Source organism: Esox lucius, chromosome 3, assembly GCF_011004845.1.
Source record: "Esox lucius isolate fEsoLuc1 chromosome 3, fEsoLuc1.pri, whole genome shotgun sequence".
NCBI classification, from domain to species: domain Eukaryota; kingdom Metazoa; phylum Chordata; class Actinopteri; order Esociformes; family Esocidae; genus Esox; species Esox lucius.
Window position 1 is genome coordinate 324,666 of NC_047571.1, and position 15,898 is coordinate 340,563.

At 39.7% G+C, this 15,898-nt stretch overlaps 1 long non-coding RNA gene across 3 annotated transcripts in view; it reads left to right on the forward strand.

Moving 5' to 3' along the window:
- The window catches only part of si:ch211-267e7.3, a 134,390-nt gene that overhangs the window by 72,376 nt on the left and 46,116 nt on the right, over positions 1 to 15,898 (forward strand). For all 3 annotated transcript variants that reach the window (XR_002196221.2, XR_002196222.2, XR_002196223.2), the window contains exons 6-9: positions 3,214 to 3,337; positions 3,480 to 3,560; positions 3,669 to 3,844; positions 4,283 to 4,730. This is a non-coding gene — a long non-coding RNA (ADAMTS-like protein 2). The remainder of the gene's footprint in view (positions 1 to 3,213; positions 3,338 to 3,479; positions 3,561 to 3,668; positions 3,845 to 4,282; positions 4,731 to 15,898) is intronic.

Consider the following 15,898-nt stretch of genomic DNA (forward strand, 5'->3'; position numbering starts at 1 on the left):
AGTAAAGTTAACTGTTATGGTGTAAGCACAATGCTTTTAAGTTTCCACACGCAGTCCACAAACACTTGAAAATGCGCACATTTAATACAGACATTATAGCCTACGTGTAATAATATACATGCCCGCTCATTTTAAGATGCCCATCAACATTAAAATGAACACTGTTATAGTCAAATTCCCTTACATCTATTTACCAGACGTATTCAGTAATGATAATGGTCACATTTCTAACAAGAAAAAAAACAAAGCATAATATGCAACCAAGGCCAAATTATGACAAACAAAAGATTAATTCATTACATTAGTAACTTAATCGTTATAGATCTTAGTGAAACGGAATATAAAGAGATTACTTTCTTAACTTTCCTTGTGGTTCTTAAAATGACGAATGAAATTTGACGTTGTTGCATGTTTTGCATCTGGCAAATCTTTTTTTATTCACACGGTCCAGTTCAAGTCCTTGTATCCAAACAATACTATTTGTGGAGCTCGACTAACGTTACTGTCTGCCATGTTTGGCGCGGTTTGAATTGTGCAGCGTTAAAGGCACATACGCTGATTAGTGGTGCTGATGTCACAACATATAAAATTATTTTATTGCTGTTTGTTTATTATACGTTCAAGTCATTGTCGAGTCTTCCACTTCAAGTCAAGTCAAGTCTCAAGCAACTTGTTCTCAAGTCAAGTCATTTTCATACTTTAATCAAGCAAGTCACAAGTCCTGAAAATTGTGACTAGAGTCAGACTCGAGTCAAGTCATGTGACTCGAGTCCCCCACCTCTGCCAAAGTGTGAAGGATACTTTACCCTTGCATTAGACATGAGTCAGTAGCTCACTGAATTTTGCATCGAATAGCCTGACATTTTACCCAGACTCTGATCCCATCTAGTGGATGTAGTGGAAATGTCTCCAGCTTCCTACTTCCCCACTACATTTCAAACGTGATGACACATTTTTTTGGTTTGTTTTATCTTCTGCCAAATCTATTGTGTTATACTATTTATAATTCCTACAAAGTACAGATTGTCTCCTTTCAAATGGAACTAAGCATATGTTTCTACTATATTCAGGTCATGAGCTACAAGCATTTAGATTTGGGTACATAATTTTAGGCGGAAATTGACATTTATTGCCTGATAATTAACAGGTTGAAAGATCTGTGAGCAGGATAATGCGCAGAGACTGAGAGGATCTCTCATAAAACAAAGAATATTTGGAGACAAAACCTGTTGACACTTCCACTACATCCACTAGATGGGATCAGAGTCTGGATAAAATGTCAGGCTATTCGATGCAAAATTCAGTTTTGTCACCAACACGCTCTGCCACACAATTCACAAAAAAGTTCTTGCTCTAACAGAGCTAATTGATAATGTTTTGGGGTCCAGGCCACTACCTCAGTCTATTAAAGAGGTAGACATTAACTTACGTTGACTACTAGGGTGAGAATGACAGTGGTTTTGTTAATCTCAAGTCATTCCACATCGTTAACGTTCAGGTAAAGGAAAAATAAGGATTGTCATTGTTTGGTCATACTGGTACATTACCTGCATGGACACCTAGTGTTTTCAGAAAAAGTAGTAGGCTGGACAATTAAAGGTAACGACTTTTTAGCACATATAGAAATAATCACACAGCACAGGTGTGGACTATCATTCTCTCCACCATGGAGTCCTTTCAAATGCAAATTGATGTTTCACTTTTTTTTTTTTTTTTGCCAGCTTTCCTTCCTGGTTTTGGCAGTAGCAAATGTGTTGCTTGTATATGTATATACAGTTGTGCTCAAAAATGTGCGCACCCTTGGAGAATTGGTAATATACACTCACCTAAAGGATTATTAGGAACACCATACTAATACTGTGTTTGACCCCCTTTCGCCTTCAGAACTGCCTCAATTCTACGTGGCATTGATTCAACAAGGTGCTGAAAGCATTCTTTAGAAATGTTGGCCCATATTGATAGGATAGCATCTTACAGTTGATTTGTGGGATGCACATCCAGGTCACGAAGCTCCCATTCCACCACATCCCAAAGATGCTCTATTGGGTTGAGATCTGGTTCGAGCTTTGTGACTTGGTGCATTATCCTGCTGGAAGTAGCCATCAGAGGATGGGTACATGGTGGTCATAAAGGGATGGACATGGTCAGAAACAATGCTCAGGTAGGCCGTGGCATTTAAACAATGCCCAATTGGCACTAAGGGGCCTAAAGTGTGTCAAGAAAACATCCCCCACACCATTACACCACCACCAACAGCCTGCACAGTGTTAACAAGGCATGATGGATACATGTTCTCGTTCTGTTTACGCCATATTCTGACTCTACCATCTGAATTGCTTGTGCAAATTGGTAGCCTCTTTTTCCTATTTGTAGTGGAGATGAGTGGTACCTGGTAGGGTCTTCTGCTGTTGTAACCCATCCACCTCAAGGTTGTGCGTGTTGTGGCTTCACAAATGCTTTGCTGCATACCTCGGTTGTATTCCAGTCAAAGTTGCTCTTCTATCAGCTTGAATCAGTCGGCCCATTCTCCTCTGACCGCTAGCATCAACAAGGCATTTTCGCCCACAGGACTGCCGCATACTGGATGTTTTTCCCTTTTCACACCATTCTTTGTAAACCATAGAAATGGTTGTGCGTGAAAATCCCAGTAACTGAGCAGATTGTGAAATACTCAGACCGGCCCGTCTGGCACCAACAACCATGCCACGCTCAAAATTGCTTAAATCACCTTTCTTTCCCATTCTGACATTCAGTTTGGAGTTCAGGAAATTGTCTTGACCAGGACCACAACCCTAAATGGATTGAAGCAACTGCCATGTGATTGGTTGATTAGATAATTGAACAGGTGTTCCTAATAATCCTTTAGGTGAGTGTATATATATATATATACACAAACATTCTTCATATTTCTCTAAAATGATCGTTGAATAAAATATGCGTCTCTGGTAGACTTGTCCATGTTTGCAATTGGTCAGATTGAGCAAACTATATTAGGAAAACCTGGATTGATTTAACAAATTGATAACCACTGTCGTGACACAGCTTATGCAGGATTGCGGTTGTTAGACTTAGTGAAGCCAGCTAACAAAAAGAAAACCTGGGCGTGCTGAACTTGCTTCATAGTATAAGCCTCTGGTCAAGTCACAGGGTTAGGAAAATGATCCTAATTAATGAGGTTTCTCTTTTCTTTATCCTGGATGCCCTGTACTATAGACGGTGGGGTGTGACGGGAAGCTTTACTCCAGTAAAACAGTAGATAAATGTGGAGTGTGTGGTGGTAATGGTGGCACCTGCTACAGAGTGTCTGGATCCTACCGGAAAGGGATCACACAGTTAGGTATATCTTATGTAATATCAAGAGGTTATACAGCAGATATGACCTTTTTAAATCTTGTCTCAATTTCTGTAAAATCCTCACAATGTGCCTGGTAAAAGAAGCTAAACTAAAGTGGATCTTTTTGTTTTTTCCTGTGGATCAGGTTATATGTTCATCACCAATATTCCTGTTGGTGCCACAGACATCCAAATAATTGAAAGACGGAAAACAGAAAATATACTGGGTAAGGTCCAGATAATTCAGAGTATATCAAAAACAAAATATTTTGAAAAGCAATATTATTACTATTTTCTACAATATATGTTTCTGATTTTCCGTTGCCTTCCTCCAGCCTTATCTGATGAGGCTGGTCATTTCTTCTTCAATGGAAATACAATTATCGACAATCCTCGTAACTTCCGTGTTGCTGCCACAGTCTTCAAGTACAGGAGACCCGCAAATCTTTTTTCTGATGGATTTGAGTATATAATCGCTCAAGGACCCACTGACCAGGGGCTAAATGTCATGGTAGGTATTTAGGATGTACTGTAAGAAACAAGGGCATGTATTCCAGTGATTCCTCTAATGAATATACTTTAATAAGTTAGCTTTGTTGAATAAGTATAAACATATTGTGTCTTGCATACCCACATTGCCAGGGGATCCAGCAGAGGTGCTTGTCTTGTTGCACACTAGCAATTCTTTATAGTAGGGTTGGGTGCCTGCATGCTCAATTGTATGTGTGGGCAGGGGAATGCATTCAACTCCAAAATGTTCTGGTTCTGCAAACAGTTTGTTAAGAAACAGAGCAGTTTGACCAGGTGTTGATATTGGACTCTGCTGAACCTGCCTTGGAGTTTCAGGCAAAGCAATAATTGCAATTTGACATTATAACATTGGGAAAGGAATGAATTGGGTTAAAAATTGAATAACAAAATAAAAAACTCTATTGCTCTTTTTTACAAGTACTACAACCTGAATGGCAAGATACCTCACATCACCTTTGAATACACTGTACCTCGCACCACAGAGGCCCTTACAACCCCCCGAAATGCTCCATCTCCAGAAGAAATACAGATACGAACATTGTCCATGATTTCCCCACCTCAGGATATAATGATCCCAGAAACTAAATCCAATGACTCCACAAAAGCACTCTCCTACACCGATAATGAGATTGAAGCCAGTGAGGACTATGGGAAGCTGGGAAACCATAGTGGTCTTCTGGTCCCGAACGAGCCCCAAGAGTTAAACCATGATCTGGATCATGACGGTCTTTTATGGGAACTACAGGCTCCTCTCAACCTCAGTCACCCACCATCCATGCTGTTGTATAGACCAGTCGGTGAGATTTACCACAACAACCTGGAGAACAAACTGGGAGACCCAGGACATCCTCCATCAGCTAACTACAGTGAGTTTGAGAAAGATATTAATTAAATTATTTGATGTAATTTCACTGTACTTTCATGAAGAGGTGTAGAAAAACTAAAGTTTTTTGTGTTTCTGTCCTAGCTATACTGTTGAGGAATGAGAGGAAGCACACATATTGGTTTTGTTAGGAACAAAAACCCTCATCCCTTCCATTACACAGATATTGTTGTGATGGGGTCATTTCGATTTGCAGCTCCTACGCTTGCCTGCATGGCATTAAACTCTTAAGTAAAAATCATCATGAAGAGTGAGGAAGATAGTTAGGGAGGAAATACAGAGTCTAAGGGTTACAGTTGGAGTTAGAGAACTTAGTTGCATCTTGAGGTCACCAAGTATCCAAATTGTGACACTAAAAACATTTGCAAAAGTCATTAGATTAGCAGGAGTAATCGGATAAACTTTTTCTAGCGTGCAGTGCCTAAGAATGCCTAAGAATCAAACCCATGTTTATCACCGTAATGTAAAAACTAGAAGCAACTAGATTGATACATTACAGCTCCTGACTTTTTTAAATAATTTTTTTACATCTGCTATGTGTAAGGAGCTATGTCAATTTTATTTTTTGCAAGAAAATTTTGTGAACCCTTCTAATTTACATGCATACCTGCACAAATTGCTCCTTAAATAGAGTATGTAAATAGAGTCATAACTTAAATTCATAGCCATAACAAGTAATACCAATAAATCATTAATGCACATCTGCATAAATGGTTCCTGAAATACAGGATTGAGTCATAACAAATGTGTTGTCAAAAGAAGTCATACCAATAGGTGAACGTTTTACAGTGAATTGTTTGCTATACTTAATGTGTATTTTTACTTGTTTTAAAACTTATATTTTGGGTATGTTTTATTGCTTCATGCAGGGCACAATTTCAAATGAGACCAGTATAAATAAAATAGATCATTCATAGCCATTCAAGTCACAACAATAGATAAACAGTGTGATTTAACAAAAAACACAAAAATGTGTAATTGTGTTACATATCTTTATTGAACACATTAGACAAACAGCACAAGAGGAAAAACATGTACAGATGTCACTCATCTAATTGCAGCGTTTTCTTATCATGGTAAGATCTGGTAGATTGCATCAACATGCGGTAGATTGCGTCAAGCTGCGATTGCACTATTCCAAACACATGGGGGATCTAGAACACTGAAAATGCTATTCGTTCTTAAAAATCATTTTCTAAACAATAGTAGCACACAATGTTTTCAATGTTCCTAACATTACAGCTCCTAATATAACACGTTTCATTTAAAAGCAAAATGTCTCCAGTTGCATGTTCATCACAGCTGTAATTATGAAATGTTTTTATAAAGAAATATACCAATAGCCTACACAGAAATAAATGTCATTTGTTTAAACACTTGAGTTATCAAAAAGAAATAATGTAATACAAATCACAGCAATTTGCTAAGATTAAGGTTTTGAGGTAGAATATGGTTTTGAAATAGAACACATCTTATGATAATTCCCAAATTGACTTTATAACTGGCAGTAGACTATCCTAATTAGTCAGACAAGAACAAGAGATAATGACAGAACCATAGATATAAAGCGGTTCTATTATCTATGGACGGAACTACCTTTCAGTTTCAATTCCTGTTTTTTCATACCACAACACTGAATAAAATTTGAGAATGACATTTCAGTTTTTGGAAAAATAATATTATTGTATCCTTATTATGATTGGCTTTTCTGTGTTGACTTGGGCAAACTATAAAACCATGCACACAACCTATTAAACCAAAAATATGATTCTGTTATTTTGACATACTCTCACCTAAAGGATTATTAGGAACACCTATTCAATTTCTCATTAATGCAATTATCTAATCAACCAATCACATGGCAGTTGCTTCAATGCATTTAGGGGTGTGGTCCTGGTCAAGACAATCTCCTGAACTCCAAACTGAATGTCATAATGGGAAAGAAAGGTGATTTAAGCAAATTTGAGTGTGGCATGGTTGTTGGTGCCAGACGGGCCGGTCTGAGTATTTCACAATCTGCTCAATTACTGGGATTTTCACGCACAACCATTTCTAGGGTTTACAAAGAATGGTGTGAAAAGGGAAAAACATCCAGCTTCTGGATGTGCATCCCACAAATCTCCATCAACTGCAAGATGCTATCCTATCAATATTGGCCAACATTTCTAAAGAATGCTTTCAGCACCTTGTTGAATCAATGCCACGTAGAATTAAGGCAGTTCTGAAGGCGAAAGGGGGTCAAACACAGTATTAGTATGGTGTTCCTAATAATCCTTTAGGTGAGTGTATGTCTCAGGAGTTTCTTATTTTCATCTTTGAAACATTGCAAAGATCTGAAACTTTCTATCAAAAACAGATGCAGAAAAATTAATCCATGCTTTTGTTACTTCTAGACTAGATTACTGCAATGCTCTTCTTTACGGCTACCCTGACAAATCAATAAATAAACTTCAATTAGTGCTGCACACGGCTGCTAGAATCCTAACTAGAACAAAAAAAATTTAACACATTACTCCTGTCCTAGCATCCTTACACTGGCTGCCTGTTAAGGTTAGGGCTGATTTTAAGGTTTTACTGTTAACCTATAAATCAATACATGGACTTGCTCCTCCAATCTAGATAGATCCATTGCAGTGAACAATGAAGAACAAAAAACAGCTGTAGTCTTCCACACTGATAAACACACCTTTTCAAAAAAGAAAACATTAAGCACATTGCAATTTGAAATCTCTTTCCAATAATGTGCATAATCCATTAATGTTTCATGACTTTATTCAGAGGCAATGTTCTGCTTTGAAAGTAAATTTGACACGAGCCACCTACCTAAATATTGCAGCAGACCAGGTACACCCCTTGCACACATTGTTCAGGAATGGTTGGAGGAACATGAGAGTTCAAGATGCTGCCCTGGCCTCCAAATTCTCCAGATCTTAATCCAATTGAGCAACTCATGGAATGTGTTGGACCAACAAGTCCGATCCATGGCAAATCCACCTCGCAACATACAGGACTTGAAGGATCTGTTGCTAATGTCTTGGTGCCAGATACCACAGGACACCTTCATGGGGTAGCGTCCATGTCTCGGCGGGTCTGCAATGTTTTGGTGGCACGAGGAGGACCAACAGTGTATTAGACAGGTGGTCATAAGCTTTTGGCTCATCAGTGTATATTAAACATTTATCTGCATTAATTCACTTTCAAATTGACCATGGAAGACCAAATTATATCGAAAGAGGTAAAAAAGTAATGGTGGCTGGTTGTCCAGCAGAAGTCGGAACAGGAGGCAGGGCCAGTGTGGATGTTAGAGTCCATGAGGAGGAGGAAAGAAGAGGAGAGGCTAGGGTGAAGTGTCTTGGGTGGGGTGTTAGGAGTTCAGAGACTGCTGCTGGGTAGCTGAGGGAAGGGATATCGATGGACAGGAATCAGTTCCAACTTGCAACAACATCACTTTGTGGCATGAAGCATAATAGATCTACAAACTATACATCCACTCTACATCTTTTAATGCAACCTTATATTTTATAATTTAAAAAACAGCCATAACAATCAAACACATTAATCAGTAATAATATAAGGTCCTAAACTGTGTACTAGAGATTCCTTGGAGTGGGTCAAACGTTGTCAGGAGAGCAGAAACAGAAACCAGGATTTCGAAATCTTGATTATCTGCCTGTCTGACCTGTGTCTATTTTGAGTTTATGTTTGGAGGTATTTTATATTATTTTATTGCCAGGACCATATAAGGAAGAGGCAAGGGAGATGGATGAAGGGCAGACAGTCGGCCATGCAGGGGCTCAAAACCCATAACCAGGGGGAATGTGCAGTCTGGAGTCAGGGGTTTAGACAGCTACACAAGATTCCAGTTTTTGTCCTGTTGCCCTGTTTTTTTTGTTTTTGCTTGACGGAATTATGATGGTTTCTCCTGTGAGGATGGGATAGCCCTTCTGGCAGCCTCAGTAGCACATTGTCCAGTCTAGCAACCCTTTCCAAGAGAGATAAAAAAAAAAAAGTGGCCTAATAGTATGAATTAGCCAAAGTCTTTATGGAACCATTTCTTAGTATCCTAATCTTCTATGAGTCTGAGCGTACCATAGATGTCAGTGACCCATTCCTTTGCATACACCAGTAAGCAAGTGTCCTCACCTGAGTCTTCATTCATTTCTTCCTAGGTAAACAATATGAAATTCAATAAATATAGTTGTGCTTATAAGTTTGCATACCCTGGCAGAAATTGTGACATTTTGGCATTGATTTGGAAAATATGACTGATAATGCAAAAAAACCAGTGTATTTTAGTTCAAGATAGTTATCATATAAGGCATTGTTTTATCACATAGTTATTTGGCTCCTTTTTAAATCATAATGATAACAGAAAACACCCAAATAGCCCTGTTCAAAAGTGTACATACTCTTGAATGTTTGGCCTTGTTACAGACACACAAGGTGACACACACAGGTTAAAATGGCAATTAAAATTTAATTCCCACACCTGTGGCTTTTTAAATTGCAATCTGTGTCTGTGTAGAAATAGTCAATGAGTTTGTTAGCTCTCACATGGATGCACTGAGCAGGCTAGATACTGAGCAATGGGGAGCAGAAAAGAACTATCAAAAGACCTGTGTAACAAGGTAAAGGAAGTTTATAAAGATGGTAAAGGATATAAAAATATATCCAAAGCCTTGCAAATGCCAGTCAGTACTGTTCAATCACTTATTAGGAAGTACAAAATTCAGGGATCTCTTGATACCAAGCCAAGATCAGGTAGACCAAGAAAGATTTCAGCCAAAACTGGCAGAAGAATTGTTCGGTATACAAAGAAAAACCCACGGGTAACCTCAGGAGAAATACAGGCTGCTCTGGAAAAAGATGGTGTGGTTGTCTATATTGAGAAGAATACCATCCCTACTGTGAAGCATGGTGGTGGCTCACTGATGTTTTGGGGGGGTGTCAGCTCTTAATGCATGGGGAATCTAGTGAAATTGATGGCAAGATGAATGCAGCATGTTATCAGAAAATACTGGTAGACAATTTGCATTCTCCTGCAGGAAACCTGCGCATGGGATGCTCTTGGACTTTCCAGCACAACAATGACCCTAAGCACAAGGCCAAGTTGACCCTCCAGTGGTTACAGCAGAAAAAGGGGAAGGTTCTGGAGTGGCCATCAGTGTCCTGACCTTAATATCATTGAGCCACTCTGCGGAGATCTCAAATGTGCGGTTCATGCAAGACGACCAAAGACTTTGCATGACTAGGAGGCATTTTGTCAAGACGTATGGGCAGCTATACCACCTGCAAGAATTCGGGGCCTCATAGACAACTATTACAAAAGACTGCACGCAGTCATTGATGTTAAAGGGGGCACTACACAGTATTAAGGGTATACAGACTTTTTCTTTGTTGCCATGTTTTGTTTTATGATTGTTCCATTCTGTTATGACCTACAGTTGAATGTGAATCCTATAAGAAATAAAAGACGTGTTTTGCCTGCTCACTCATGTTTTTTTATATATTTTTTAAATGGTACATATATTACCAATCTTCCAAGGGTATTCAAACTTTTGAGCACAACTGTATATGCTTGGGATTATGAAAATATACGTAACCTTAAGAAAATGTGGAGAAAAGCGGAGCGTAACTGGAAAGTGACAAAAATCCACGTTAATTACATGACCTTATTATCACCAACTTTTGCTGTTTTACTGCTTTGTGAAACACTTTGGGCTAGAGAAGCGTTATACAAATGAAGTTATCATTATTATTTGTTTCTGCTCATACCTTACATGCAGAATCACATGTTCTTATACAGATTTCGCTTATCTAATTGCAGTGTTTTTTTATCGTGGTAAGATTAGGTTTATTGTGTTGGCATGCAGTAGTTTGCGTCAATCCGTAATTGCATTATTCCAAAGCATGTGGGAGCTAGAACGTTGACATTTCGCTAACTGACGTTAAAACCTGCAGTAGGCTATACTGTATACTCTCCTAATTGGTCAGACTACCTTCCAATTTCACTTTCTGTTTTTTTTGTTCTACAAGGCTGAATAATGGATAATAATAATACTAAATTATATTTATATAGTGCTTTTCAGGGACCCAAAGACACTGTACAAAATGAACAGGAACAAAAACAAACAAACAAAAAACAAAACAAAACATTCAGAGAGAAAACAAAAAGGACTGAGAGAATGGAATTGGGCATGGCTAGGGGTAGGCGTTTTTGAACAGATGAGTCTTGAGGCGTTGCTGGAAGATGGGGATAGTCTCAGAGTCACAGATGGTTTTGGGGAGAGAGTTCCAGAGCCTAGGAGCAACCCTTGAGAATGCCCTGTCACCAAAGCCTTTGAGCTTTGACTTGGGGATTAAGAGGTGGCCTGCAGTACTGGAAGTGGGTTGGTTGATCTGGAAGAAGGTTGGAGAGGTAGGCAGGGGCAGTATTGTTTAGGGCTTTATATGTCAGTAGGAGGATCTTGTAGTCAATGCGTTGGGAGATAGGCAGCTAGTGTAACTCACAGAGAATAGGGGTGATATGCTGCCGGGACTTGATGTGAGTGAGTAGTCTGGCCGCAGAGTTTTGAACCAGCTTATGGAGAGATGCTTGTGAGTAGTGAGTTGCAGTAGTCAACACGGGAGGTTATGAATGCATGTATTAGGGTTTCAGCAGCGGGATGGGAGAGGGAAGGTCTGATTTTGGCAATGTTGCGGAGATGGAAGAATGAAGATTTTACATTTTGTTTCACGTGCTGATCAAGGGAGGGTGTAGTGTCCAGAATGACGCCAAGGTTACGTGCGTGGGGAGATGGAGAAACAACGGTATCATAGATGCTGAGATTGAAAGTGCTAGTTTTGATGAGGGTGGATTTGGTTCCAATGAGTATGAGTTCTGTTTTGTCGCTGTTTAGTTTGAGGAAGTTTTTCTTCATCCATGCTTTTATTGCAGTCTGGCATTCAATATGGGTCAGAGGTGGGTTGGTGAGAGATTTGGTGGCTAGATATATTTGTGTATCATCAGCATAGCAGTGGAAATTAAGGCTGAAGTTACGGAGGATCTGACCAAGGGGAAGGATGTAGATGATGAAAAGGAGGGGACCAAGTACTGAGCCCTGGGGGACACCTTGAGTGACTGTGGCTGAGTTGGATTTTAGGCCTTTGCGTGAACTGAAATGGGTTTGGTTAGTGAGATAGGAGTTCAGCCAGGAGAGGGCAGTTCCCTCAACACCCAGCCCCTTGAGCCTGATGAGCAGAATCTGGTGGTTAACAGTGTCAAAGGCAGCACTCAGGTCGAGAAGAATCCGAATGTTGAGGCAACCGGCATCAGCATTGAGGAGAAGGTCATAGACAACTTTGAGGAGTGCAGTTTCTGTGCTATGGATTGGCCGGAAACCAGACTGAAGAGGCTCATATAGATTATTTTGAGGAGGTAGATTTGAAGCTGTGAGGCAACAATTCTTCCAAGAGTTTTAGCCAGGAAGGGGAGTTTGGAGATGGGGCGGAAATTGTTAAGGATGTCAAGTCCAGGTTTCTTTAGGATAGGGGTGAAAGCAGCAGCTTTGTTGCAGGAGGGGACAATACTATTGGAGAGAGAGAGGTTGACTATGCTTGTGATGTGTGGAGGGATAAGGAGGCTTTAAGCAGGACTGTGGGAAGAGGATCGAGAGAGCAGGTAGTATTTTTGGATGTCATTTTGAGTTTTGTGATGTAAGGGGAATCAACCGGACTAAATGAGAGGTGAGAGTCCTGGGCAGCAGGTGGACAAATATGGAGGTTAACAGTAGGGGAGGCTGTGGTAGATTTATTAGATAGTGAGGAGTTTATTGATGTTATTTTATCTTTAAAAGACTGCAAAAAAGAGTTGGCAAGTTTTGTGGAGGGGCTAGAGAGTGAATCATTGCAGGGCTGATGTAGTTTGCTGACAGTAGAGAAGAGGGTCCGGGAGTTCATACAGGAGCTGTTACTTTTATTTGAGATGTAGGAGGACCTAGCAGCAGTAAGGGCATCACTGTAAGCTGAAAGATGGTGTTTGTAGGCTTCAGTGTGAACAGTGACGACCAACTTGCTTCATGGTACAGAGCTCAGATGTAAACCAGGGGGATGAGGAGGTGAATGAAACATGTCTGTTTTTTAGTGGTGCCAGAGAGTTCAGGGAGACAGACAGTTTTGAGATGTTTAGCTTGTTCTTCAGGTGATTTGAGGGTGGAATCAATCAGAAGAGCAGAGCAGATGGTGTCTGATAGTTGGAGGGTCAACAGCTTTGATGTTACGAAAGGAGATTATGCGCTTGTCAGTGTTGTGTAGTACGTTGGAAGAAACAGCGGAAATGAAGATGGAATTACATGGGTAAGGCCGACAGAGCAGACGAGATTAAGTATGTATCCTTTGTTGTGGGTGAGACAATTAACACGTTGGATACAGTTAAAACAATCTAAGACAGAGATGAAATCAGAGGTAAGTTTGGAGTTAGGTGAGTCAAAGTGAATATTCATGTCGCCAAACAGAATGCGAGGGGAGAGTGATGCAGCAATGGTGAGTAGTTCAGTTAAGTCAGAGAGAAATGAGTCATTAGCTTTTGGAGGACGATAAATAAGGATGATGGTCAGGGAGTTTGTTGATTTACAGGCAATATATTCAAATGAGGTGAAGGATGGATGAGACACCTCAGTAATTTTAAACAGGGATTTGTATAGCACTGCAAGGCCACCACCACGACCAGTTAGGTGGGGGGTGGGACAGATAGCTAAAACAATTGGGAGCAGCTTGATTTAATATGAAAAAATATTTAAGTGTTTGCCACATTTCAGTAAGGAAAAGAAAGTCCAGCTTGTTGTCCAGTATTAATTAATAGAGCTGGGGGGTGTTGTGGAAATTTCTTATACAATGTATTCTGATTGTATAAAGGACTGAGTCCCACTGTTAAGATAGGTACAGGAATGTGTGGGACCTGGTATTTGCATAGGGGGCATCTATTGTCTGTCCAGATGGAGATCAATGGGTTTTAGGACAGGATAGGAGAAGATACAGCAAGGGGGCAGTAAGGTCAGTTGGCCCCTTTGGGTAAACATTATTGCAGGAAGGATAAGGTGGGGGAAGATAGCATTTGACGTGTGTGATAGAACAAAGGGAAAGGTGTTTGATTGACATGAAACAGATGGCAGCATCTTACCACACCCCTTCTTCCTATGTAATAAATACTGTCGAAATGATGTTTTTATTTAGAAACTATCCACCGTTACTTTGTAACCTGTATACTTTCTCCTTGCAAGCAAGATTAAAACCGTTTATTGCGCAATTGATTTCTCCTGTCTTACCTACCATTTTCATAGAACTTTGGAATTTTAGAAATTGCCATCACAGGGGCTTTATTTTTCATGGAGCGGGTGTTTAGGAGAGCAAGGTTAGTAATGCAAAATGTAGAAGCAGAGTTGTGGTAGGTTGAAGGGAATGTAGGCAATTAAGGTTTAGTGTGACTGGATATATTGAGAAAAAAGCTAAACGTCATCTTCAAAAATTCATAATTTGTCAAACTTTTGAGAGGTTCTGAATAATTACGTAAATAATTTACACACCACCTATTGCCTGATAGTTAGCGTATGTTTTATTGATTGTCACGTTCTGAGGCAGAAGATGGGAGTCAAATGCAGGAGGGTGGCTTGTCGACGTTTTTTGTAGGCAAGCTCAGTAGGCCAAGTAGGTAAAACAGAAGAACGACGGCTAAAACAGAAGCTGGCTAATAGAGAATTGTGTCCTATACGTAGGACGATACGGCTCATATAACGTTGACAATAACCCACAAAACCCCAACCTAACCAAGAGACAGATATACACCTACACTAATGACAAAACAAGATACAGTTGTCTCTAGTGGAGAATCACATCAAGGGCGGTGGCTTCAGAAAGCCGGTGACATTCGACCGCAGGAGTCCCTGCGCACCAGCAAGGGGAGCCTCAGGAAAGGGAGCCGTGACATTGATACACCAAGTGAAGTGTGTCAGTATCTTTTGCGCTGCGATCTTTAGAAAAAGGACAGCATTTTTAAGATTGGTGAATAATTATTCAATATAAATTTTTAACAGTTACTACCGGTATAGGTGTGCTAATATAATTGAAATAAAAAATGAGATGCATAACTAGTAAGCAGCGTGGTGTTTTTGGGAAGCTGCGGATGAAATGTATTGTGACGTCTTAATCACATTCTGGAACTCAAAAAAACTAAAGAACTCACGCTGGGTTAAGGGTTATTTGAAACTTGTGTGTGAAAAGGTTAAGGTAATAGTGCTTCCAGTGGTCATTGTATATTTCATTGTATTACACATTATGATTATACAATGATATTATGCTAAGATTATGCTAATCTCAGGGCGGATCCTTCCCGAATCTTCCACCATTGTTTCACAACCCTCTGAGATCCACCCCACTAGACAATGTTAGGAAAGATTGGTGGCATGATGGTGATGTGATGGCAGCATGATGGTGCATGATTTCTCTTTTTCTACCAAGATTTTCCAAAGAGAGACAAGCCACAGGTCCTTCTGCCCTCAATATCAGATAACAACAACCACTCATTGTACTGATCATGGGAAAAGTAGTGGAACCAGAGCAAGAGTACAGATAAGATGATGCTCCCACTGTCCTTGACGCACAAAATCCAAACCGTGTACCTTATTGTTCATTAGTCTCTATTTCTCAGCAATCAAACGTCAAGGATCAAGGCCTTAGCCTCAAGTGATCTTGTTAAACGTTTAATCAATTAACAATTCATATACAAGTGATACATTTTTCTATCTACTCTTCATCAGGTTAATGTGAAATAACATGATTTTATGAAAAATCTCTATAATAATACAGGGTCATATTTTTTTGCTATGTTACTAACATACTATCATGAACATTGATGACTTAATCAAATGATTACTCAGTATAAGAAGATGTTTTTCTAAATTGCTGTTGGATATGCCGAGAATAGGGGGTTCTATGAGATTAGTTAGCCAAGAGGTGTTTTTGAAATAAAATTGCTTCAGGCTAACAGAAAAATATACATATCTGACTACAGTATTTACCATTGGTTTTTAATTATGGTAGAAGCACACACATCTTAACACATCTCAAAGTACACCAAAACTGCTGGCCAGATATTACCCAGGCAAACGCATATCACTC